The sequence below is a fragment of the Heteronotia binoei genome, chromosome 3 (genome assembly GCF_032191835.1).
Source record: "Heteronotia binoei isolate CCM8104 ecotype False Entrance Well chromosome 3, APGP_CSIRO_Hbin_v1, whole genome shotgun sequence".
NCBI lineage: Eukaryota > Metazoa > Chordata > Lepidosauria > Squamata > Gekkonidae > Heteronotia > Heteronotia binoei.
This window is the reverse complement of record NC_083225.1, coordinates 176,192,775-176,220,604: the sequence shown is the minus strand read 5'-3', so window position 1 is coordinate 176,220,604 and position 27,830 is coordinate 176,192,775. Positions and strand designations below refer to the sequence as shown.

Below are 27,830 nucleotides of genomic sequence, written 5' to 3'. Positions count from 1 at the left end.
TAGAGCGGCTCCTCAGTGAAACAGGCTTCCTCAGGAGGTGGTGGGTTCTCCTTCCTTGGTGTTTTTTAAACAGAGGCAAATGGCCATCTGACAGCAATGAGGATCCTGTGAATTTAGGGGGAGGTATTTGTGAGTTTCCTGCATTGTGCAGGGGATTGGACTAGATCCCTGGAGGTCCCTTCCAACTCTATGATTCTATGATTCTAAGTGATGCCATCCTATCAGGGACATTGCACAGTGATGCTCTGCAGAACTTTATGGTTTGGGTTGACTTTACCATAAAGTTTTGCCCAAAAAGCAGAGTGTTTTCACATGATGTCCCTGCCCCCTCCAAGAACACCCCCCCCCCCAAATCCCCCCTACTGGCACAAAGATCAGACCTGGCAACCCTGTCTCAGAGCTTTCTCTAACATGTGATTCCCTTGGGTGCAGGGGGAACAGAGTCAAGATGGACAAATGAAAGCACTTCTTCACTCAATGAATAATTAAATTGTAGAATTCACTGACGGGGGATGTAACGCTGGCCGTGAACACAGATGGCTTTTAAAAGGGATTAAGACAGGTTCGTGGAGAAGAATTCCATCAGTGGCTACTACCTAAATTGACTAAAGGAACTACCACATCTGGAGGGAGTACACCTCTAAACACCAGCTCTCCAAGTCAGCTGCTTGGTGGCCTGCGGTGTAAACCAGGAAGCCTCATTAGATGGACCACAGGTCTGGTGCAACAGAGCATCTCTTATGTTCTTTCACATCTCTACATTCTTATTTTTTAGATGCCCATGCATGCATCCTTCCAGGAGACTGGAGACAGGGGGCGGGGGGGGGGGGGAGAGAGAATGAATGAATCTTTCCTGTTATTTGGCTAGCTATTTTCATGAGTGCCAGTTTGGTGTAGTGGTTAAGTGTGCGGACTCTTATCTGGGAGAACCGGGTTTGATTCCCCACTCCTCCACTTGCAGCTGCTGGAATCGCCTTGGGTCAGCCATAGCTCCTGCACAGTTGTCCTTGAAAGGGCAGCTGCTGTGAGAGCTCTCTCCAGCCCCACCCACCTCACAGGGTGTCTGTTGTGGGGGGAGAAGATATAAGAGATGGTAAGCTGTTCTGAGTCTCTGATTCAGCGAGAAGGGCGGGGTATAAATCTGCAGTCGTCTTTTTCGAACTACCTTGTCTCCCTGGAACACTGAAATATCAGTATTTTGCCTCTGAGAAAAATGCAATCTCCCCTCTCCCCCAACAGGTATTTCAACTGTGCTAGCAAAAGGTATGGATGGAAGGCACATGATCCAGCAGCCCTGCCAAAGGTAAGCAAATGGGGGGGGAACAGGGTCTGGGCTGTAATGCCCCCATTGGCAACAGCAATCCCCACCCCACATACCGCTTTATGAACCTGTCTCATATATATATATTCCCCACCCACCCCCAGTCCCTTTCAAGCGGTGTTTCTTTTTCTTTAATAGCTGGAAGTGGAACTCTGAAGTGGAGGCCACTACAACCCAGATTTTCAGTGTAGTAATGTTCTGGATGCAGGGCACAAGAATAAAATGCACAGTCACAAACGGGAGAGAAAACCCTGAATCAACACACCCAATAAAAGACACACCTTCCCAGAGTTCAAGACAGAAAGCATTTCTTAAAAGACAAGACAAAGATCAGGAGACCCCAGCGCTTCAGTCTCGGCGCTCTCACTTTAAAAAACGATGCTGCTACAAGAAACAAACTTGGAAGAATTGCCCGAGAAAAGCCAGCCTCCCAATTATGAACTGCGGCGTTCATGTTTCATTTATGACCTGCTTTCTCAAAAGAGCAGAACACACAATTCCCCCTCTAATTACCATGAGAATAAGCACAATTAAAAATTAAAACATCAATTACAAAAACGACGGTATCGCTTAAATGCAGGGGAAACAAAACTGTGAAACGGTTAAAGCCTCTCAAAGGTTTCCCTGAAGGCTCCCCCTACAAGAGAATGCTTGGCACAGCTTCCTAAAGGGCTTGGGTACAGGAGGACCTTTATAGACACTCAATATGAGGAACAGCCATGGTTCAGGGGTAGAGCATCTGCATGGCATGCGGGAAGTCCCAGGTTCAATCCCCAACATCTCCAGTTAACAGATCTGGCTGCAGATAATGTGAAAGACTTCTGCCTGAGACCCTGGAGAGCTCCTGCCAGCCTGAGCAGACAATACTGACGAACCAAGCATCTGATTTCAGTATAAAGGAGCTTCGTGTGTTCAATATCACTGAGGACTCCAAAGCGGATCCTTCCCATGTTTTGCACAGGAAGAAATTCTCCCCTCCTAATGCAGATCCACTCTGGTCCCAGACAGCCACCGACATAATGCCACAAGGCACAATTATGTGGGCCACAAGAGAAAAGGCACGACAGTTCCCTTCCGTGGCTACTAGGGTTGCCAGGACCAATTCAAGAAACATCTGAGGACTTTGGGGGCAGAACCAGGAGACATTGGGGGTGGAGCCAGGAGCAAGGTTGTGACAAGCATAATTGAACTCCAAAGGGAGTTCTGGCCATCGCATTTAAAGGGACCACACACCTTTTAAATGCCTACTCTCCATTAGAAATAATGAAGGATAGGGGCACCTTCTTTTGGGGCTCATAGAATTAGACCCCCTGGTCCAATCTTTTTGAAACTTGGAGGTGATTTTGAAGAGAGGCACTGGATATTGTGCTGAGAATGTGGTGCCTCTAGCTCAAAAAAACAGATCCCCCAGAGCATCAATTCTCCATTATACCCTATTGGAATCAGTCTACATAGGGAATAATGGAAGGCCCAACAGACATTTTCCCCCACCTCCACTTTCTGATGACCCTGAAGTGGGCCATTGGCCCGATCCAACATGGCTTCTCTTATGTTCTGAAGATATATCCTGAAACTACCAAGAGGCCATGAAGGATCAGGACCAGCCCTAGACTATCTGGCATCCTAGGTAAGGCTAACTTCTGGTATCCCCTCCCCCCGCACTGATAACCAATGATGAATTGTGTGAAAAATTAAAAGCACAAAACTTAAAATAACTCCCTTGACCTGGATAGCCCATGTCACTGAGTCACATGGGGGGGGCACCAAATCCAGCACTCCCAGAAGGCCAGCGCCCTAGACAACTGCCTAGTTTGCCTACTGACAGGGCCAGCCCCGTCAAGGGTATATCCTAAAACTCTTGCCATCTCTTAAGGTGCTACTGGATTTGGATCAAACTGTTTTCTGCAGACCATCATGGCTACCCTCTGAAACAACCCAAATCCAGTTCACACAGGGACGGACACCCCCTTTCGTCTTGAAGCAAAACATCAGGCATTCCAACAAGGCTTGAGGGCCAGTTTGGTGTAATGGTTAAGTGTGCGGACTCTTATCTGGGAGAACCGGGTTTGATTCCCCACTCCTCCACTTGCACCTGCTGGAATGGCCTTGGGTCAGCCATAGCTCTCATAGAGTTGTCCTTGAAAGGACAGCTGCTGTGAGAGTCCTCTCAGCTCCACCCACCTCACAGGGTGTCTGTTGCGGGGGAGGAAGATAAAGGAGATTGTGACTGCTCTGAGATTCTGAGATTCAGAGGATAGGGCAGGATATAAATCCAATATCATCTTCTTACTTGTAATTTACCCTGTAGTTACACAGTTCTGGAGGGAGGGAGGATGGGGTAACAGATTCTGTAATGTTTTTTTTTGGGGGGGGGGGTATAAAAGAAATGGAAACTCAAAGGAGGAAAGACACCCCCCAAGCTTCAATGGCAGACTGAAGATCTGAAGTTGGATGGCCCGGATCCTAGCCCAGCCCTCAAACCACGATACCTCCTCTCTTCAGCACATTTGGAGCAGTGAAAATTCCCCCCCTTTCTGCATTTCCACCCACAGTTCCTGTAGCAAAGATACATCAATGCAGCACAGCCACTCCTTTCTACTCTCCAGCCTCAACGAAGCCCACTTGCACCCCCCACTCAACGACTTGCCCTGAAGATATTAAACTTAGCACTCCATTCCCCCAAAGACCTGACATGTTGAGGCACAGACAATGGAGTTCAAGATTGCAGTTTGATTGCCTAGGACTGCAGTCTGCCGCTGGCTAAATCAAACAAGAGACTCAGACTGATTATAAGGAAAGGATCTACTGATCAACAACTGCCTACAATCCAACGTGTGTAATTGTACTCTGTCTTTCTAAATTCTGAAGAGGGTTTTCTTTCGACTCCACACCTCCGGTTCAGGTAAGTAGCGTTCTCTGGCACTGGCCGCTTTGCTTGCTACCAGGCTGGTTACTATCTCATGGTTTCTTTTTATCCCAAGCATCCTCTACAGCAGGGATGTCAAAACTCGTTTGTTATGAGGGCCAGATCAAACATAAATGAGACCTTGTTGAGCAAAGCCATGTTGGGCCAGGCCACGTGTGTACTTATTTAAGATAAGGTAGCAGAGATACAAAGTTTATAAAAAACACAGACAAACACAATTTTTTTTAAAAAAAAACTTAAAATAAAACATGCTTAAAACATTAGCACTCATTGGTCTTAAAGGTGCTTTCTTTGCATCTCTCCTGTGCAATCCAGGGAACTGGGCAAAGGAAGCTCTGGCTCTTTCCTTCTTTCCCCGGGAAGCCAGAAGGGGAAGGAGCCTCGGCCAGTAGAAGGAAGAGAGGCTTGGCTCAGTAGCTCTGCTGTGCAATTGAAAGAGCCTGGCAAAGCAAGCTATCCCTCCTCCCTTCCTCCCCAAGGAAGGAGCCTCAGCCAATGGAGAAAACAGAGGCTTTGCTCTGTAGCTCCTGTGTTATTGAGCAAGCCTTGCAAAGCAAGCTGTTATGCAGAAGGAAGCAAGAGAGAGGGAGAAGGAAGTAGATGACAGCCAGTTGCTTAGGGGCCTGATAGGAGCCCTTGGAGGGCCAGATTCAGCCCCCAGGCCACAAGTTTGACACCCCTGCTCTAAAGAGTATATGCTTCTCCTCCTCTTCCCTGTTTTATTTTCAGAGCAACACTGCAAAGCAAGTAAGGACGAGAGCAACTGGCCCAAGGGCACCCGCCCAGCAAACTTCATAGAAGAATGGTTACCAATACTCAGATGACTACACCACACTGGCTCTAAAGAAGAAACTTGACTTTTCACACACTAATGAAATGGTCCAGGATAGCCCAGGAAAACCCCATTTCGCCAGATCTCTGAAGCTCAGCAGGGTCCTGGGTTCTATGCAGAGACAGGCAATTGCAAACCACCTCCGCTCATCTCTTGCCGTGAAAACACTACACGGTTACCATAAGTCACCTGTGACCAGACAGCACTTTTCACCCAGGTAATCATAGGCAGGCCTTTTTTTTTTTGTAGAAAAAGCCCAGCAGGAACTCACGTGCATATTAGGCCACACCCTGTACTGCAGTCGGAGCTCTCTGCTCACGACCTGAGTTCAATCCTGGTGGAAGCTGGGTTCAAGGAGCCGGCTCCAGGTTGACTCAGCCTTCCATCCTTCCGAGGTCGGTCAAATGAGTACCCAGCTTGCTGGGGGGAAAGTGTAGATGATTGCAGAAGGCCATGGCAAACCACCCCATAAAAAGTCTGCTGTGAAAACGTTGTGAAAGCAACGTCACCCCATAGTTGGAAACAACTGGTGCTTGCACAGGGGACTACCGTTACCTTTATGATAAGAAATAATCTGGATTTATAGCATTGATGTTAGACTAAAACCCATTTTTAAATGCTGTGAGGGCCTGATTTGGGTTGAGCCTGCGGAGGGGGCTCTCTCATTTCCCCCAGCACAGTTTCAAATGGCCACGCGCAGGGTGGAGATTTCGACACTTGGTTTGGCACACAGGGGAACAACAGCACCTCAACCCACTGCGCTGTGGATCAGGCCTTCGCAGCATTTGAAAATCACTTTAAAGAGTCGGAAACGACTGGTGCTGCCACAGGGGACTACCTTTACCTTTAGTTCTAACAAGCTATCCAGAAGACGTTGGTCTCATTCTGCTCCAGTTGGGCATGCAAGTCAATTGTTCAATCCAATATTGTCAGTGGCACCTCCATTATTTGACTGTGGTCTTATATTCTATAAAAAACAAATATGCCACTTTCAGTCATCACAAGGAAACCAGAGTCTGTTACATCACATGAGTATGAAACCATTCGGGGTGGGGATTGATGAGGCTCACAATTTGCCATTTTTTTTAAAAAAGAAACAGTGTTTCCCACCTATATCTGGGATTCACCCATGCTTCCTTTTCTTTCCTTTATTTCTTAGCTTCTTTGACCAACGCTCTTAAACTCAGCATAATAAACACGGCATTGAATAAAAATGCAAACAAAGGCAAACGTACAGAAACAAAATTCCACAACAGTTTAAAAATCAAGTTAAAATCAAAAATTACATAGCATTGTTATTAAATTCATAAAACCCCTTAGAATTCAAAATTTTATTCTAAATGTATAGTGCATAATATTGGAGAGCCGGTTTGGTGTAGTGGTTAAGTGTGCGGACTCTTATCTGGGAGAACCGGGTCTGATTCCCCACTCCTCCACTTGCATCTGCTAGCATGGCCTTGGGTCAGCCATAGCTCTGGCAGAAGTTGTCCTTGAAAGGGCAGCTCTTTCTTGCTGTGAGAGCCTTCTCCAGCCCCACCCACCTCACAGGGTGTCTGTTGTGGGGGAGGAAGGTAAAGGAGATTGTGAGCCGCTCTGAGACTCTTCGGAGTGGGGGGCGGAATATAAATCCAATATCTTCTTCTTCTATTGATGAGGATGGTTTCAGGTATATTTTAAGGAAAGCACTATTGACAGGTATTTTGTCGCCAAGCGGGTTACTTCAGGGTTCGTGTCTGCCAAAAATAGGGTTATCACCCAAGGTTCCATCAGAAGTTGATACCTTTGGAGAACAGGAGCAATCCATAAGGATCTAGGATTGATCCACCAATGGCAAAATAATATAAGATGGTCTATTGTCTCTATTGGTAACTGCCCCATGGTGCAGAGTGGTAAAGCTGCAGTACTGCAGTCGGAGCCCTCTGCTCACAACCTGAGTTCGATCCTGGCGGAAGCTGGTTCAAGTAGCCGACTCAGGTTGACTCAGCCTTCCATCCTTCCGAAGTCTGTAAAATAAGTACCCAGCTTGCTGGGGGGGCGGGGGGAAGTGTAATGACTGGGGAAAGCAATGGCAAACCACCCCATAAAAAGTCTGCCGTGAAAACGTTGTGAAAGCAACATCACCCCAGAGTCGGAAACGACTGGTGCTTGCACAGTGGACTACCTTTACCTTTTATTGTCTATTAAACCTGCTGCACAGTCCCATAATCAGTCAGAATATGAAATTTTAGCAAATCGTCCACTCAGCTCTGCAGTTGGGAAAGCATTCAGTCTAGCAAGTGTAAAAACATATCTATATCTAGGGATTGTAAGAAAACTCATAGAGAGAGGAGGTTCACCCATGATTAAACCATCCCAACAAAGACCATCAAATTTTGCATCTGCTTTTGGATGCCATGACAAACCAGGAGACAGAGCCACTAACCACACCGTAACAGCCAAGGCAAAGATTAATTCTGAATGCATAGAAGAAACGTATTTCTGACAGTATTTCTCAGCAGCTGCACAACTTAGCATTCCGTCCCCTAAGAACAAGAGAATCATCATCTCTTCTTTGGGACTCACTCCTCGGTGCATTCAGGGGAGGGGCTGTGGCTCTGTGGTAGGTCGTCTGCTTTGCATGCAGAAGGTCCCAGGTTCAATCCCTGGCATCTCCAGCTAAAAGGATCAGGTGGTAGGTGATGTGAAACCCCTCTGCCTGAGACCCTAGAGCAGAGGTGGCCAAACTTGCTTAATATAAGAGCCACATATAGTAAAAGTCAGATGTTTGAGAGCCACAAGACACGAATGACAGGGAGGGAGGGAGGGAGGGAGGGAGGGAGGAAGGAAGGAAGGAAGGGAGGCAAGAAAGCAACTTTAACCTAAATGCCTTCTCCAAGCTGGCCTATGGTGGGTGGCTTAGAGAGCCACAAAAAAATGCATGTAAGAGCCACAGTCTGGCAACCCCCTGACCTAGAGAGTCCCCATTCATGTGCTACCACCACATAAACTAGGAGAAATTCAACAGGTATAGTCGCTTTCAGCACAGACATCCAGCGATTAGGGAAACTCTGTCCTGTGAAATTTCTGATTGCCATGCCCTTGTTAAAAGGGTAGGTGACCTTATCAGGAAAAATCAGCAGCGACATTATTACTACAGCAGCCTCTCCCGAGCCCTCATCTTCAGCAATAAGTAATTCCAGACCCGCCATCTGGAGGAGACTGTCCAAAGGGCATATATGCATATACTAGTCTCCCCCTCCCCGTATGAATTCTCTTGGACTGCCTGGAGTGAGTTAATGATATTCTTATGTTGCTGGTGCGAAAGCCTTCAAGCACACTAATTCAGGCAGAAACGGCTTCTTTCAAAAATAAAAATATTTCTTTTCTTTTTTTAAAAAGTCAGGGTAGAGCTCTTTATTCTTGGAGCAAACAGAGACAATTTTAAGCAAAGCCTTTGGTGGAAGGGGAGGCCAGGGGGGAGATGGAAGAGCTTTCTTCAGAAATCACTAGCCTTCTGCCAGAAACAATGAGAGTCAAAAATGCAAATCAGTTTTGCTAAAAGGAGGACTGGCAATCGATATAGGCGGGCTTGATCCCTCCGCGAGAACAGCTTCCCAGGATGGATAAAGAGCTGAAAGTTTGCGGGGGGGGGGGGGGGCAGGAGAGAGAAGAGGAACAAAATACAAGGAGATGAAAGCAAAGCGAAGTATACACAAAATTAAGAAGTGGAAAGTGAAGGGGAGGGGGGAGAAGAAGAAGACTGCAGATTTATACCCCGCCCTTCTCTCTGAATCAGAGACTCAGAGCGGCTTACGATCTCCTAGATCTTCTCCCCCCACAACAGAAACCCTGTGAGGTGGGTGGGGCTGAGAAAGCTCTCACAGCAGCTGCCCTCTCAAGGACAACCTCTGCCAGAGCTATGGCTGACCCAAGGCCATTCCAGCAATTGCAAGTGGAGGAGAGGGGAATCAAACCGGTTCTCCCAGATAAGAGTCCACACACTTAACCACTACACCAAACTGGCTCTCACCAAACTGGGAGCTGCAAGCATGGACAAGATTTAACCCATTCAAAAAACAACTGAACTGAGCAGTCACAGCAGTCAAGACAAAAAGAAAGAATTTAACAGGAATCTCAGAAAACATGCAGACAAACAATAAGAAGAGGGAATATTAGAGGAAACTGAGGGGGAAATTGGATGAGGGACAGTGCTCAAGAGATGGTCAAATAATGGAGTACAACTTAGTGGCCATGGGTAGCTGTGTTGTCCTGAACACCGCTGAACAAAGTTTGAGTCATACCAGCACCTTTAAGACCAATAAAGTTTAATTTGGGGTATGAGCTTATGTGTGCATGCACACTTCTTCAGATACAGCAACATGGAAGTCACCAGTCCCATACATATAGGTAGAGAGGGAGCAGCAAATTAGCAAATAGCATAATAAATAGTGTTTAGCAGCTGCAAGGACCAAACTGAAAAAACAGCTTGGTTGATATGGTCACCATTTGTTTGTGTTTAATTCCAGGGGGAAACATATGTATGCATATGAAGAAGCATGCAAAGAAGAATACCAAACAGAATGGAGACCTTGCTTTCAGATTCAGATGTTAAAGGGAACATCTTGCAAGAGGTTTTGAGAATCACTCTTTTCAACAGTTCTATGTTCAAAGCTCCCAACGACTGCAGCATCTTAGACTCCTGCCTCTGTCACTTTCCAAGCCATGCCCATCCAGAGGAAGGAAGCATTATATATATCTCATTCTGAATCTGGCCCCGTGTAGGATGGATAGATTAGATTTGATTAAATAGCGCTAGGTAGGTAACTAGCTAGCTAAATGAGCTAGCTAGATGAGCTAGACAGACAGACTTATGTGTGTGTGCACGTGCGTGTGAGAGAATGGGGCCAGGTATAAACAGGGAGTATTTTCCTACATATATAGGCGACTGCCCCCTCCCCAGGTTTGCAGAAAATCATGAAAAGGAACTTTGATGATATTGGATTTGTATCCCACCCTTCACTCTGAGTCTCAGAGCAGTTCACAATCTCCTTTACCTTCCTCCCCCATAACAAACACCCTGTGAGGTGCGTGGGACTGAGAGGACAACTCTGTGAGAGTTATGGCTGACCCAAGGCCATTCCAGCAGCTTCAAGTGGAGGAGTGAGGAATCAAACCTGGTTCTCCCAGATAAGAGTCCGCACACTTAACCACTACACCAAACTGGCTCTCATTTTCCAGAAAAAAAAACATTTTCCAGACAGACAGAACCTCTCATGATGCTAGGCTGAAAGATCTTGACGGTCATTTTGAGAGTGGCGGACTGTGGAGGGGTGGCCCTCAAAGCTTAAATCAGGCAAATGGCGATGCTGCAGGTGTGTGTGGGGAGGGGGGGGTAGGAGCCTCACCACTACCGCATGAGCCAAGCAATGGCAGGCAGTCGGGTTATTGCAGCAACACTGTGAGCAAAGAGACACCACCCCCACATAAACGAGGTGGTGACACTGCAAGCAGGTGGGAGGGGGAGCTGCAGCCGAGGGGGGCGGGAGGGATTTCCCCCTCTCCATGAGTCTTACAGGGTGTCCATTTAGCCACCAGTTAATAGCCACTGATGGCCCTAGTCTCCATGAATTCCCCACAAGTTCTTAGACTGGCATAGCCTGCTACTGGTTGTTGGGTTTTATTTTTAATTCAGCTTTGTAGATATACAAAATCCAGGAATTGCCACCCGGCGAGGAATCCTTGCGAGTTTGCCTCAGGGGAACAGATTTCAGACATTTTATGACCCGTGACTCCAAAGGTTATTTAACTCGAAAATCAGATTTATATGTTATCATGGAGAGACACAAGTCTGTAAGAAAATGGTTAATGTCGACTTAAGCTCATTCTTTGAGGCAAGCCCTCGGAACAGAAATTAAACAATTTTCTATCAGTGCCCTCTGAATGTCTACTTGTCCTTTGGCTCTTTTTCATCTGGAAGACGTTCCTAAGAGGCTGAAAGTCAGACAGTCTGGGAACTGCAGACCAAAAGAACAAACCAAGCCAAACTCGACAAGAAGTTAAGCAGTATGGATTTCCGTTCCCTGAAACTGTTTTCAGACTTCTGACAGCTGCTCCCTCCCTCCAATTTAAACTCAAGGCCTCCTTCACTTATACAGAGGAAAAGGATTATATCTGGCTGTCTAGATGGTCATGGTATCGGACTAGATAGACCACTGACTCAATCCCACACAGCTGTTCTAATTCTGACAGGATTTTAACATGGGACTTCTGGACCCAGCTGAAATGACACAAAATATTAAGAGCACCTTAGACCACCCTGCCTTTCCCTCCCTCCTTAGTTGCTTTTTTATTCTTTTTCTCCCTCCCAACCCCAATTTAGTCCGCAATCTACTTTGGGCAGAGAAATCCTGTTATTCTGAAGAGCCCTGCGCGTGCTCACTGTCTCTCTCACACACAGAGAGACCCATATTCAATAATAATGAAACTGTTCCGCTGAGTATTCTCAAGAGAGTTCTATTTCGGGGCTTGAAGCGAGTCAAGAACACCTAAAGCACACCCCGTCACTCTCCCAAACGCCGCTGCAGATTAATTTGAAATGCACCCTACGCAGAGACCATTAGATTTCACTCTGGCTTGCAGAGAGGGAGAACGTGTTCTGAGAGAGATTTTTAAGTGCCTCGATGGCTTGTGGAGAGCCAAATTCTGAGAATTCCTAGGCTGAGGAGAACAAGGATTTTGAGATTACCCAATCCAGAAGATCCAGCTCTAACATGAGCCACAAGACTTTAGCAATAACCACGGGGAGGGGAGCACCATCAGCTACCTGGAGAAAGTCAAGGAACCTCCAAACGCATTGCCTCACCCTGGGCTTTTGGCAGGGATTATGAGACCAACAAGAGAGTTGGTCAAATTGGTGGCCAAACTGTGGCTCAGAAAGCCACATATGGCTCTTTCACACATGTTGTGTGGCTCTCAAAGCCCCCACCACCCCATAAGCCAGCTTGGAGAAGGCATTTGTTTCTTTCACCAAGCCAAGCCAGCCAATGGCTTGGAGAATGCATTTAAAGTTGCTTTCTACTTCTCTCTCCCTTCCCCATCTATTTGCCTGCCTGCCCTTCCTGTCTTGTGGCTCTCAAACATCTGATATTTGTGTCTTGTAGCTCTTCAACATCTGACATTTATTCTATGTGGCTCTTATGTTGAGCAAGTTTGGCCAACTTTGTTCCATGATGTTTTGAAATTTGGTGTGACTGCTATTAAAATATTAGCAAGTGGGGGGCAGGTATAACAGAATAGCAGAGAACTTGATATTCCAAAGACCATGGATAGGAGCACTCTATCGTACTTGTATTCCACTTTCAGGTTATAACATTTTTCACCCCTCCTCCATTTTTTTTAACAGCAACCATGTGAGGTAGGTGAGGCAGAGACTGACTGGCCCAAGATCACCCAGTGAGCTTTCACAACAGAGTCGAGATTTGAACCTGGCCCATTTTGCCTGAACCATGCCTTTACTGACAACAACTGTCAGTTATAATATCTAAATCAGTGGTGTCAAATGTGCAGCACAAGGGCTGGATCAGTCCCCTGGAGGGCTCTTAACAGGACCGCGAGCAACTCAATGTCATCTGCTCCCTTCTCTCCCTCTTGCTTCCTTCCGCGAGCAACTCAATGTCATCTGCTCCCTTCTCTCCCTCTTGCTTCCTTCCGCATCACAGCTTGCTTTGCTAGGCCTGGTCTATTGCACAAGAGCTACAGAGCAAAGTCTCTATTTTCTCCATTGGCTGACCAGCACATGAAGCAACTTATGTACAAAAGCTGACATAGAGGAATAGAGGGAATGCTCAGTCATTTCATGTTTTCCCTTGGATCTTAGGTTCAAAGCACTGACTATTAGGTTTCTGTAATGAATGTCAATAAATCTAGATTCTAGATTTTTGTGATTATACTGTATAGTTTTAATGTAAAATGTAAAATTTTAAGGTTTTTAGGTTTTAAATGCTTGATTTTAAATGTATTAATTTGTTCCGATTTTATTGTTTTATTGTTTGTTGTAAGCCGCCCTGAGCCACTTGTGGGAAGGGCGGGATATAAGTTACGGAATAAATAAATCAAAAGTAGGTTTGCAATTGACACACACCTGAACAGCATACTCAAGACTGCTACAGCACAGACATTGCCTCCAGATTTTGATGCAATCGTTCAGGGCAAGAGGTGTCAGTTATCAGATACTGTTCTATAAACAAACTATTTCATGAGTGCTAATCTTTTAAGCATATTTTAAGTTCTTTAAAAAATCTTTAATTGTGTTTGTGTTCTTTATAAAGTTTATATCTCCATTACCTAGCATTACATTTTATCACACATGGCCCAGCCTGACAAGGTCTCATTTATGTCAGATCTGGCCCTCATAATAAATTAGTTCGATACCCTTGATCTAAATGATGTTGCTAAGCACAGAACTGGAAAATCCCTGCATGTAAAACAGAGGAGAAGCCAAATTAAAGACCATGCTTGGCCACCAGAAGCAGAGGAGGGACCATGGCCCAATGGTGGATGCAGAAGGTCCGGGGTTCAATCCCCGGCATCTCCAGTTGAAAGGATCAGGTATTGAGTGATGTGAAAGACCTCCACCGGAAACCTTAGAGAGCAGCTACCAGTCAGAATAGACAATACAAACCTTGACAGGTCAGTGTTTGGATTCAGTACAGGTCAGCGTCATGTGTTCAAGCGATGGAAACCAAGCAAGCTTCCACATCAGAGTGGAGATTAGAACTTTTTTAGCATACACAGACATCTTGCACTACCCTGTAGGATAGAGTGCTTGTGAATGGTTCCTCGTCCTCTTGGAGAGGAGTGACAAGTGGAGTGCCTCAAGGATCTGTCCTGGGACCTGTTTTGTTCAATGCCTTTATAAATGAATTGGATGAAGGAATAGAGGGAATGCTTATTAAATTTGCAAATGATACTGAATTGGGAGGGGTTGCAAATACAGTAGAAGACAGAAACAGGATACAGGATGATCTTGACAGACTGGAAAACTGGGCTAAAACCAATAAAATGAATTTTTAACAGGGATAAATGTAAAGTTCAGCATTCAGGTAGGAAAAATCCAATGTATGGTTATAGGACGGGGGAGACTTGTCTTAGTAGTATGTGTGAATAGGATCTAGGGGTATTAGTGGACCATACGCTGAACATGAGTCAACAGTGTGATGTGGTGGCTAAAAAGGCAAATGCAAATTTTGGGCTGTATTAACAGAAGTATAGTGTCCAGATCATATGAAATGATGGTATCACTTTGCTCTGGTAAGGCCTCACCTGGAGTATTGTGTTCAATTTTTGGCACCACATTTTTAAAAGGATATAGAGTCCAGAGGAGGACGACAAAGATGGTGAGGGGTCTGGTCCTTTCAACTGGAGATGTCGGGGATTGAAGAAGTCCTATGAAGAAAGGTTGAGGGAGCTGGGCATGTTTAAGCCTGGAGAGGAGGTGATATGATCACCATCTTCAAGTATTTGAAGGGCTGTCATATAGAAGATGGTGCAGAATTGTTTTTTGTGGCCCCAGAAGGTAGGACCAGAACCAATGGGTTGAAATTAAAGCAAGAGTTTCCGGCTCAACATTAGGAAGACCTTCCTGGCCGTTAGAGCAGTTCCTCAGTGGAACAGGCTGTCAAGCATGCTGTTTCAATGAGTCAGGTTTGATACAAAACTACCTTTATCGATAGACCGATACTTTCTGTGTAACAGATTCTTGAGAGCGAAGCTAAAGAAACATTGATACAATACTTTTAAGGCACTTCAAAAGGATTCCAAAAGGTGGGGGCGAGGGATGCGCTCTCACACATAAACTATCATAAATGTCTACATTCTCATGGCGTTATCAGGACTCGGTCCTTGCTTTCCCCAGATGTGCCACACTCCCTAACAGGAATGTATGGGAAGGTGTTGATTACTCTTTCTCAAGTTAGTTTTGTTTCTCTCTACTTCTACTTCGCAAGCAATAAAGCAAGAAGGGGAGGGGGAAAGAATAACAGAGTTAATAGACCTTGGTCCTCCATGATATTTCACAGGCCAGCTTTATGGAGGATCCTAAAACAATCAATTACCAGGGGAATTCTACCATGCTTGACACAGGCTTCCTCAGGAGGTGGTGGGCTCTCCTTCCTTGGAGGTTTTTAAACAGATTCCCATCCGACAGCAATGAGGATCCTGTGAATTTAGGGGGAGGTGTTTGTGAGTTTTCTGCATTGTGCAGGGGGTTGGACTAGATGACCCTGGAGGTCCCTTCCAACTCTATGATTCTATGATATCCATTATGTCTAAAGAAATTCACCAAAAAATAAATTTTCCCTTTACAGCCAACTGTTTTACGAAGTGCAGAGCTTTACTTGTTCCCGTAGTAAAAATGAGTGGCAATCTACTTGCACAGACGAAAGAATAGGATCTTCCTCGAGGACACTATTAAGAGGAGAGTCTGAACTGGCTTTTGGCTTCTGAGGATCATGCCCACTCTCCTGCCCTCGCATCTACACTGTGGTATCTTTTCAAAAACCATTTCCAGTCAAATGCTGGGAACAGCTTTTATCAATGTAAAAACCATTCTCCTAATCAGGAATGTCTCTCCATAAACCCTTAAACACTTCCGCAGTCTACAAAAACTCACACAACCGTTATATCCTTTACTTAAAACACGCCAAGGAACCACCACCCCTCTCCATTCCCTCTGCCAAGTTCTCCAATTTCTTCACCGTTTAGAACGTTTTAAAAAATTTACACAGTAGATTAAGGATTTACTTGCTCATTCTATATGCCTGGTTCCATAAAGTTTTATAGAGAGAGGAGGAGAGAAACGCTGGTGTAGTCGTACAGCTGTCAAGTGAGTCTGAAAGGCTTTCAGTGGCTCAAACACAAAGATGACTCCTTTTCTACAGCAACTGTTAGGAATGACCTTAGCACCCAACAACAGTAAGATGGGGGCCCATGAGGAACACAATTTCCAAATCCCACCCCCCAAATCTAGTTTTCATAAGCTCTCAGGGCCTGGAGCACAATTTTCTTCCCATCGCTTTATCCCCAACTCCTTTGAACCAGTTTGGTGTAGTGGTTAAGTGTGCGGACTCTTATCTGGGAGAACCAGGTTTGATTCCCCGCTCCTCCACATTCCCCGCTCCTCCACATTCCCCGCTCCTCCACTTGCTGGAATGGCGTTAGGTTAGCCATAACTCTTGCAGAAGTTGTCCTTGAAATGGCAGCTTCTGGGAGAGCTTTCCGAGCTCCACCCACCTCACTGGGTGCCTGTTGTGGGGGAGGAAGATAAAGGAGATTGTGAGCTGCTCTGAGACTCTGATTCAGACAGAAGGGTGGAGTATAAATCTACGGCCCTCTTATTCTTCTTGTTTTCACTGACACCCATGACGGTCTACAAACCCCACCTCATCAGCCTCCAGTGAACCCTCATTCACAGTAAACTTAACCCAGCAGCGCTAACTCAGAAGATCACACTGCTAGAGCGCAGAGAGAGCACGTAACAACATCCATTTGACCCTATCTACGGTAGGAAGCAAGCCACTCCACATACTCATACAGACCAAAACAAAAGCATTTTTAATAAAAAGGAATCCAGTCATAGTTAATGTCTCAAAAACGTCAATAGGATTGCTTTAACCAAGTGAAAGGCACATATTACAAGCAAGAGTGCTGCATGCCTTCCCACAGAAGTGCTACTACAAGTAAATTATTTCTTGTGGTAAAGTAAAGGGCACCTGTCACTGAAGAGTTCCAGAAACCCTGATTTCAAAGTGTGCTCTTCTCATGTACTCTCTATATAGCACATAAAATATTGCTGGCAAACTTATATACACAAAGCCAGCTTTTTCATTTCTGGCATGTTGATATACGGTGAAAACATCTTTCTTTCCACCACTTCCGAGTTCCAGCCTTCAACAATCCAGATATCCTGATTCTCTGGACACCAGGCTAATGTATGGGTTTCCTAAAGTTATGAGAATGGTTTAGTAAAGGGTGAAAAAATATCTAAATCACAGTGCCTGTCATCCGCTGCAGCCACTTTTTTTGTTTTGTTTTATGTAACGATGAGACCTAGATTTTTTTTTCTTTTCCTTTCAATAAGAACACACATATTCTAATAAGAACTTGCACACATCTGATCTAGTGCCATCCAATAAGACACTGACATTTCCCAGAATTTGAATATATAAAAATGGAAGCAACTAAAAAGCACTGGGTAAAGAATTTAAGGTTCTATCTTGCAGGTAGGCTGGCCCCAGAATGGTTTGGTTAACTGTCACCAGGGGAAGGACCTTCTCAGTTGTGGCCCCCTATCCTGTGGAATTCACTCTCAGACGACACTTGTGCCCTGCTGGACTAGCTTAATTTCTGAATCGGTTGCAAAGCCAAATGCTTTAGGCTGGCCTTTGGAGGGTAATCCACACGTCTGGGTTGTTTTTATTAGTGGTATGGTGCTAGCCATATAGTTTAATAGTTTAACATTTTAATGTTACCATTTCATATTTTGTTATTTGTTTTTATGCCGCTTTTACCTTATTTGTAGATTTTTAATGCTGTAAATCATTGCTAGACCCTTTCCAAGACCTGCAATTTCAAAATCTAATAAATAACTGCCTAAGGCTGCAGCTTCCATTCTGCGATGGCCCATTTATATCCCCGAGTCAATACTAGACGCTTCAATCATTAAATGGTAACCAGGACCCAAAATCTCAGGCAGCAAACCTTAGGACACTTTCCTGGGAGTAAGCTCCAATGAATAAAACAGACTTCTGAGCAGACCGCTTCCTACAATCCAGTGTTCATACAGCATATCATCCAGCTAAAAGAACACATTATACAAATTAATACACTGATTTGCATGCATTCATTCTTAATGGTGCATGCGTGTTGTGTTAGGTGCCAACAAGTCACTTTCTACCCTATTAGTTAATGATCTTCAAACGTCCTCTCATCGACAGTCTTCCTTAAGCCTTGTAAACTGAGGGCCATGGCTTTCCAAAGTCAGGTCATTTCATGTTGAAGTCTACTCTTTTCCTGCTGCCTTCAGCTTTCCCTGGCATTCTTGCCTTTTCCAGTGATTCTTATTTTCTTGTAGAAGAAGAATTGCAGATTTATACCCTGCCCTTCTCCCTGAATCAGAGACTCAGAGTGGCTTACAATCTCTCATGTCTTCTCCCCCCACAACAGACACCCTGTGAGGTGGGTGGGGCTGTAGAGTGACCAAAGCATGACAGCCTCCGCTTAGTCACTTTAGCTTGTAGGGAAAGTTCAGGCTTGATTTGATCTAGAACCCACTGATCTGTCTCTTTGCCAGTCCATAGTTTCTGCAAAACTCTCCTCCAATACCACATTTCAAAGTTCTTCCTGTCAGCTCTTTTCACTGTCCAACTTTCATACCACACACAGTAATGGGGTAATACTATGGTGTGAATTAACTTGATCTTGGTTGTCAGTGACACATCCTTACCCCTAAGAATCTTTTCTAGCTCTTTCATGGTTGTCCTCACTAGGGTGTTGCTGTGGTTTTTTGTAGATAAGTGTCCAGCATGAACTCATTCGCATATTAGGCCACACCCTAATGACACCATTGCTTCATGCAGGGCTTTTTTGGTAGAAAAAGCCCAGCATGAATTCATTTGCATATTAGGCCACACCCTGATGACACCGTTGTTTTTGCACAGGAACTCATTTGCATATTATTTGCATATTCGTTTGCATATTAGGTCACACACCCTGACACCAGGCCAGCTGGAACTGCATTCCTGCTAAAAAAAAAAATGGCCTTCCCCATTCCATGATTGGGTCAATCCATCTCACACTTGCTCTTCTTTTTCTACTGCCTTCAGTTCTTCCTAGAATTACTGTCTTTTCTAATGAGTCTTGTTTTAATATGATGAGACCCAAGTGTGGTAAATTTTCATGGCTTTAACAACAAACAGTGGGGTGTCATGGGGAAGAACATAAACGGGAGGTACAGTGGTGGCTGGCAAGTGCCATCAAGTCACAGCCAATCCCATAATCGGGCTAGCCTGGGCTATCCAGGATGGGGAAGGGGAGGCATACATGGAATTAATTCAGTGAACTGAGGACATACTACACAGATGTAAGGCCCAACCAATATGTTATGTTGGAGACATAAGCAACCCAGGTAATTCCTTATACACAGTGGAATTTTCTTGTCCTTATCAATTAGTGGCAAGGTATTTAAAGGCATTAGGTGAAATACATAATTCAATGTGAACCAAGGTTAGATTTGTTAGGCTACATATATAAAATTAGCTGAAAACAGAATGCCAGCATCTTTAAAAAGCCTTGATCACTGCAGTCAAAATATTACTGGTGCAATAAAATAAAAGCTGCACTCGCTTCTTTCAGTCACGATCCAAAATTCTTCAAAAAAGAAAACTAGGCCAACTCCGGATCACGCATCAACCTGTTTACACAGCAACCTGTCCATAACTAAAGCAAAGACTGCACTCTAAGCAAACTTTAACATTTTGCTCCCTGTGCATGCTAATGTACTTAAATTCCCCTAGGTCATTCCTCAGTTCCACACAATTGAAAGGCACACTGTGCTATGAAAACTATTCGAGGTATGCAAATTGCTTATGTGATCTGTATCAGAGAGTTCAGGAGGAATAGCGGAACCGCTGGCGGAAAAAGCAGGTGGGAAGGACTTGCAAAGGGACATCAGCAGGGGTGGAATTCTAGCAGGAGCTCCTTTGCATATTAGGCCACACACCCCTGATGTAGCCAATCCTCCAAGAGCTTACAAGGCTCTTTTTTGTAAGCTCTTGGAGGATTGGCTACATCGGGGTGTGTGGCCTAATACGCAAAGGAGCTCCTGCTAGAATTCCACCCCTGGACGCCAGAAACAACTGTGGTCCTGGGATGCTGTGGCTCTCAGCACAGTCCCTGATGCATACTCATGTGATAACAGCTAAACATGCAGTACGTGCTGACAAAATCTCACTCTCAATGAGAAGCACAATTAGATCATACAATACAGAGGAGCCAGACTGCACTGCACACCCTCTCTGTCTTGCAAATCTCAGAGTGTGCTTGCTAACTTGAGGAGGAACACCCATGCACTCTGTCCTGAACTCCTTAACAAAACGCAACAAACGAGCATCCTGCAAGAGCTCAAACCTTCAAGGCTATCCACAAGATGTCCATAAATCAGAGGGCGGTAAACACCTGAAGAACCACCTCATATTGTCCTGCCCCCCCCCCAATAAGATACTCCTCTCAAGCCCAGATCTCTGTGTTCCCACCTGCAGAGGTGAGGTGTGCGGCAACCAGAGACAGGACTTTCTCAGTGGTGGCACCCTACCTTTCAAATGCCCTTCCCCTTGAGGCATGCTAGGAGACTACCTTATTCCTCTTTAAGTGCCACCCAAAACATTCCTCCTTCAGTCTTTTATGGCCTGCTCCAAGCCCAAGTGCTGTTTTATGTTGCTTTTATGCCCTGGCATGTTTCCACTGACCTGTTCTTATTAGCTTTACTTGTTTTTATTGTTGTTTTATGACTTTAGTAGTGAGCCACCCTGAACAGGTTCTGGAAATATGGCCTACAAATTTTATAACTAATCAATAAACACTATCAGGATTAAAACCAAAGGGCAGGCATGTATTACTTTTGATCCTCACTATACTTCATGTTACCCACTAGGGGATGGTTTTTGTTGCCTTCTGGAACAGCAAAAGCACAAACAGTGTGTGTGTGGGGGGAGAAGTCTACCTCTGTAAACAGTGGATGGCTTGGTGCTGATCAAGTTTGGTAGATCTGCTGTGTAATCCAAGTTGACCAGAGATAGCCATCTGCACCAGGGTTCCCTCTAAGCTGAGTTAGCGTGAGCTAGCTCACAGATTTTTAGCCTCCAACTCACACGTTTTTGTCTTAGCTCAGGAAGGATGACCCCAGAGCACACTAATGTATGCAGTAGCTCACAACTTTAATGCCAGTAGCTCACAAGTTTAATGTTAGTAGCTCACGAAGTAGAATTTTTGCTCACAAGACTCTGCAGCTTAGAGGGAACCTTGGTCATAACCCATGAGTGAAAGTGACACATGACCTCACAAAGTAATTATCATCATCAATGCCAGTCCAGATGGCTGATTAGAGTGGGAGAACCAAAAATCAGATGGAACTGATATTGGCCACTACTTCATACATGAGAATTGGCCATTATTTCATACATGAGATCACTGATCCCTGCAGTCGGTGGTCCCCACGGCAACTTCCAATGGACTCATCAAATGCACTTAAAGGAACCCCACCTGCTTGAGTATAAGTCCCTATAAAGCAGCCTTCTTTTTTTTTTGTTATCTTTTGGAAGGAGTGGCTAACAGGACGTGTTTATAAAGAGGAAGGGTGCCATGCTTCCCACTTCACAGTGTACACACTAAATCAGGGGTCCTCAAACTACAGCCCGCGGGCCAGATGCGGCCCGCTGAGGACATTTATGCGGCCTGCCGGGTTATGGCAAAATCAGACCGGAAGTGACGTTCGACCTAAACTCGCGTTAGCAACGTACACTTCCGGCACTGGGCTGAGGTGGCGGAGACAGAGTGTGAGATGATACCGAGGTGAGGTGAGTTCCCAGGCCGGGGTGTGTGGTGTGGGGAAGGGAGAGAGATGCAGAAGACGGAGAACTGACGGCCCGCGGCCTTGTACAGTAACGGCAGTCCAGCCCTCCAACAGTCTGAGGGACAGTGAACTGGCCCCCTATTTAAAAAGTTTGAGGACCCCTGCACTAAAGGGAGTAACAAGACAGAGAGGTGAGGTTATTCTGTAGTAGAAAGGATTCCTTTATGGCTCTGATGACTGGATTGTGCCTCACTATGGTACAGCTCCTGGTGACTGACATGTGCTTCCTATCCCTAGTTCTCCTGGTCCGCTGCCTACGATCCTGTCCTTGGAAGGACTGAAGTCATAAACTGTGGCTTCCCCTCTTCTTGTCATGGGGCTCTGATGTCACATGACTTCCTGTTACACACTTGCAGATCAGGGGGCATCCCACATTCAGTGGGTGCCACATCTGAAAAGGCTACAGATCACTGCATTAGAGAATCCACAATCTCATACACCTTCAGATCAGATGTTTCACAATGGGCTTTTGACATAAATATCAAGTATGATGTTGAGTGGGGCTTTCCCCTTGAGGAAAAAAAAAAGTGGTAGCATGAAGGAACGCAATTTAAGAAAACAAAGGACCAATCCATTTCTTTTCCCAACTCAAAAAACAAAAAGGAGAAAAAGTGTGAATTAAATTTGGCTTAGTAAACCGTTCACGTCCTTGTCCTCTAGCACTCTGCCAAACACTGTGCCTGGAAACCCAGGTGAATTCGTAGAACTCACATTCACAATGGGATTATCACGCCAATTATGAGGGGCTCATTTTAATGCTCTCCCAAACATTCTTCGGCAGCCTGTTTTAACAGCAGCCATGTAATCATTTTTCTTTTCAATTATGACTGTTCTGGAGTTTTAGGAAGCTTAATTCCTAAAAAGCTTAACAATAAAGATTTCTTTTCTCCTTTAAAAAAAAAAAAATAGAACATTGGGCTTAATCTCTTTAAAGTGTTTAGGACTATTTCCAGAGAATGCAACTGTATCACCAAATAGCTAAAAAAAAGAAACAGCGTCGTAAAAACACACACTACCAATTATCTACTTCACTGCTAATTACCAGGGATTCTCCTGAAATGTTCTCCAATTTCTGGAATGCAGTTACCAACAGAAGTGTCACAAGAAGCCTAGGATATGAGTGGTCACTCAAACGGAGGGGTGAGATCCAGACAAACTTTTCTGCTGGAGTAAGGCAATTCTGTCAACAGGACAAAACACTCCTGCCTCCCCCTCCCACAGCAGGCCACTAATCTCTGGAAAACGCCACTCCTGGGAGGGAGTGGAGATCCTCCAACACATCACAGAAGACAAATCAGGGGTCTGCAGCAGGAAGAGGGGATTGGTGGAAATTACCACCCCTCTTCCACAAGCAGAAAATTTTGCCTGGACCCAATCTGATGTGTGAAATTTGGCCTACCTATGGGCACTTGCTGGTTCCTGGTCCTTCGTGGTCTCCTAGGTTGCATTTATGCACCAAGCGTGCAGACAAACTCTGATTAGCCTAACTGATGTTATTAAGAAGATATTGGATTTATATCCTGCCCTCCACTCCAAATCTCAGAGCGGTCACAATCTCCTTTACCTCCCCCCCACCCACAACAGACACCCTGTGAGGTAGGTGGGGTTGAGAGAACTCTCCCAGAAGCTGCTCTTTCAAGGGCAACTCCTATGAAAGCTATGGCTGACCCAAGGCCATTCCAGCAGTTGCAAGAGGAGGAGTGGGGAATCAAACCCGGTTCTCCCAGATAAGAGTCCGCTCACTTAACCACTACGCCAAACCCTCGGTTTCTGCTTTTTCACATGAAGGCATCTTATGCAGAGTCAGACCACTGGTCTCCAATTTCTGGAATTTCTGGGCCAGTATTTGTAGACAACTGTGGTCTCCAACCCTTTTCAGCTTGTGTGGGCCTTGTTAAGGCACAGCCACAAAATGGCTGCCATACAACGGTTGCTGGCCACCAAAGTGTTTCCACCACCACCACCACTCTTTGCTCAGGCCCTTGTTTTTCAGCCTCTTACCCATCCTATCCTTTGGCCACCCTCTCCCCAAGGCCAGCTCTCCAGCCAAGCCCCTTGAACTGCTGCGTGGGGCAACACAACGAGAAAGGCACCAGCAATCTCCAGTCACCAGAAGCAGAAGAATTTGGGCAACCAAAGTCTAGATACCCACAGCCGGCACTTGGTCAGCAGCAGTAGAGGTGAGAAGTATCTTGGAGAGGGGTGCCCAAATCCCTTGGACTGGCCCTACCCCTAAACCTTTCTGTCTCTTCCTCCCTCACCCCACTCCACCCCACTGCGCCATCAGGTTTCTTCAAAGCTTTCTTCCATGTCTACAACCTACTGACACATATGGCAAAGATTCTCAACTGAAAAGGTAAAAATTAGTACGAAACAGGTATTAAAAATAAATTTTGTGAACAAGATCACATTTCAAAAGAAGAACTCGGAGCATAAATATTACCAAAAAACAATCTGGATGTGATGAACACAAGTAAAAGCAACCCTTTTGGCCAATATCAAAAAAGAATAAAGTCAGGCTATTGCTCACAGGTACAAGAAGTTGTTCCCTGAACATGAATTCCTTTAGCAGCTGACTAGCAACTTCCTGTGGCCGGATCTGCCTGTCCCGCATTGGTCTTGTCAGCCACCAGCAAGCCTGCAGCAGACATGGACTACTGCACCCTTCTTAAATCTTCGTTCGCGAAGTCAAGCCGAGAGAGAGAGAGAGAGAGAGAGAGAGAGAGAGAGAGAGAGAGAGGGAGCAACTTCCTGCTCCTACTCAAATTTCTTCGAGCCAGGCTAAATTTAAAGAGGACAGCATCTCCGAGAGCTGGCATGTCCAAGATTTTTCAAAAGACAGCTACATGATCTACAGGGTTCTGTTATGCAACCATCCCCAATCTTAGCCACTCAATACTGCCAGCATGGGAACATTGCCATTGAAAGTCAGAATTGAGGGTCCATACCTACTGTACAAGGATTGGAAGCCACTCACATGTGAGCAAAGGGCAATTTGATTGCATCTGTGTTCATCTGGTCTGAAATTCTTCATAAGACCCCAAGTTTCATGATGCTACCAATAGACAGCAGCTGTGTCAGTCTGCAACAGAACCGCTAGATTTGTGTCCCGTAGTGCCTTAGAGTGCAACAAGATTTTGGGAATACATAGGAACCTAAAGAGAAGCCATGTTGGATGAGGCCAATGGCCCATCCAGTCCAACTCTCTGTGTCAAACAGAGGTCAAAAATCAGGCAACACCAGTGGAGCCAGAACTCCAGAAGCCCTCCCACTGTTGCCCTTCAAACACCAGGAATACGGAACATCACTGTCCCGACATAGTGTTCCATCTATACCTTGTGGCTAATAGCCACTGACGGACCTCTGCTCCATAGGTTTCTCCAATCCCCTCTTGAAGCTGTCTAAGGCTGTAGCCCCCACCACTTCCTGCTACAGCTGAAGGAAAGCTTGGACTCAAACACTTACACCTCCCCAAAAGCTGGCTGGTCTCTAAGAGGTGTTACTGGGGTCGCATCTAACAAGTTTTCTCATTACATAACGATGGAAAGTGATACAGCGCCAACAAAAATTAATAATAGTAACAATAATATTAACTGGTGGAGAGCCAGTTTGGTGTAGTGGTTAAGTGTGCGGACTCTTATCTGGGAGAACCGGGTTTGATCCCCCACTCCTCCAGTTGCACCTGCTGGAATGGCCTTGGGTCAGCCAGAGCTCTGGCAGAGGTTGTCCTTGAAAGGGCAGCTGCTGTGAGCGCCCTCTCCAGCCCCACCCACCTCACAGAGTGTCTGTTGTGGGGGAGGAAGGTAAAGGAGATTGTGAGCCGCTCTGAGACTCTTCGGAGTGGAGAGCGGGATATAAATCCAATATCTTCATCTACCTCACAGGGTGTCTGTTGTGGGGGAGGAAGGTAAAGGAGATTGTGAGCCACTCTGAGACTCTTCGGAGTGGAGGGCGGGATATAAATCCAATATCTTCTTCTTCAACTAACAGCTGCACTCCAGATTCAAGCAGGGCTGCCTCAAATACTGGGAGGCATGATGGAACCTTGGATGGTCTCTTGGAGTCTCAGCTACCACTGCGTTGTTCATGACCCATGTCCAGATGACACTTTTTCAGATTCACTCTCTGAAACACCAAACATGCTGTCCTAAAAACATGGAGCTGGAAGTTTTGGAACTCCAGGAACTTGCATTCTCTGCCCCCCCCCCCTCCACAATATGAAATCCCCCTAAATTTACTTTCCCTCCCATGAAACCCTATCTTTTTAGGGTTTTTCTTCTTTAAAGAAATACATACTCTTCCAACTAGTCAGGCAAGAGGCTAGGGCGATGTCTAAGCGACCCCCTCCCTTTAAAATCATTCCAGTGGAAGCCTGTGCTGAACAGTAAGCCTCACTGAATAACATGGGATTTACTTCCGAGTAAACACACGGCAAAATTTCTGCTCCTGGTGGTTGGGGGGAGAATTAATCTTGGTTTCCTGCATCTTGGTTTCCTGCTGCACGCCGTCCGCCTTCTGCGACCAAAATACAGTGAAGTTCTATGACCTGCTCACAAAAATAGTTGCAACGGCGCAAAGAAAAAGAAGAAAAGAGTGGGGCTTTTTCTTAGCTCAGCACGGGGAAGGGTTGGGAGTACAAATGTTTTCCGGGAGGGGGCTCGCTTCGGCAGTCCTGGCGAAGTCCGCAGGAAGTTCCAGTCTGCCCAACCCCCCCCCCCCTCCTAACTTCCAAGGTACTCAGCAAACGCACGTCCACGATCCGCTTCCCAGAAGGCACACAAAGCGAAGCAGCTGTCGGGCGGCCAAGCCGCAGACGTGGGGGTGGGGAGGCGGAGGAGCTCCCTTTCCCAAACCAGGCTCTTTGCCAAGCCCTCCAAATTCGGAGCCGCCCCGCTGCCAGATCCGCATCGGCGCTGCAACCGGAGCCCCCAGTCCCGCGATCCCCGTTCCCACGCCGCTTCAGCTCGGACTTTTTGCCTCGTCCCACTTGGCAAAACAAGTTCCTTTCTCCTTCCGAGCAACCCTAACGGGGCCTCAAGCCAGCCCGGGCTCCCAACTTTTCCCGGCCAGATCCGCCCGCCACCCCTCTCCTCCCCTCCCCAGCTCCAAGGCGGCCAGCCCTCCCTGCACAACTTTCTTCCTCTCGAGCAGTGAGTCTTGGGAGCAAAAATGCTACTTTGCGAGCTGCTGGCATTAAAGTTGCGAGCTGCCGCATATATATTAGGGTGTTCCGGAGTGATCCTTCCTGAGCTAAGACAAAAAGGTGTGCGCTGGAAGGTACAAATCTGTGAGCTAGGCTCACCCTAACTCAGCTTCGAGGGAACGCTGCTCTCGAGTAACACGCAGCGCCCTTTCTCGGCCCGCCCCGAACTCAGCCGGGCTCGGTGCGCCGAGTCCAAGGGACGCCCCACGAGCGGCACGTCGGCAAACCGCCCTTGCTGCAACCTGTAGGGCTCCCAGGCCCTGCTGCAAACGCTGCCGGGCAGCCCCCTTTTGCAATTTGCAACGCCTCCCTCCGGATTGGCCGTCCCGACCTGACGGGAGCTGGCTGCTTGCAAGCCCGGGAATCTGGGCTCCTCCTCGGAGTTCCTGCCTTTGCAGCGGCGAGAGCAGAAAGCGCCGCTCGCTCCCCTGCAACTTCCCAGCCCGGCCGCGCCCCGCAAACACTCACCGGCGCGCCCACGTGCTGGGGCTTCTCCTCCAGCCGCTTTCTCAGCCCCGGCGGACGTGGCAGGAGCAGCGGCGGCGGCTGGAGCCCCCGACTCCTCCCCGGCGAGGCGCGCAGCTCCGCAGGCTCCTCCCGCCTCCGCTCTCGCCGCAAGCGGAACGCCCTCTGCCGAGCGAGCCAGCGCGGCCCCGGCCGGCCCGCCAACCCCAAGGCGATTTGCTGCCCCGGCGGAGATTTTTAGCTAGACGGGAAGCACCGGGGGGACCCCGGCTGGAGAAAGCGCGCGGAGCTTGGAAAGGCGCGGCGGACCCCCTCTTGGCTCGCGGCGGATCTGCCCCGCTCGGGCATGGCTCGTTTCCTCGGCGGGGTAAATAAAGCCCTTGGGAAGTAGTAGCCCTGCTGCAGCCGAGGTGTAGTGCT

General features: G+C 46.6%; 1 protein-coding gene across 4 annotated transcripts in view; it reads right to left on the bottom strand.

The window, feature by feature from the left end:
* Positions 1–27,584, bottom strand: part of SMCO4 (single-pass membrane protein with coiled-coil domains 4) — a 76,232-nt gene extending 48,648 nt beyond the window's left edge. Inside the window, exon 1 of one of the 4 annotated variants that reach the window (XR_009555214.1) lies at positions 27,277–27,369. The gene's annotated coding sequence lies outside the window, so the exon portion shown is untranslated. Of the gene's footprint in view, positions 1–27,044; positions 27,198–27,276; positions 27,370–27,413 lie in introns of those variants that run through there. The other 3 variants (XM_060234943.1, XM_060234941.1, XM_060234942.1) reach the window with 3 other exon arrangements.
* Positions 27,585–27,830: the final 246 nt, after the last annotated feature.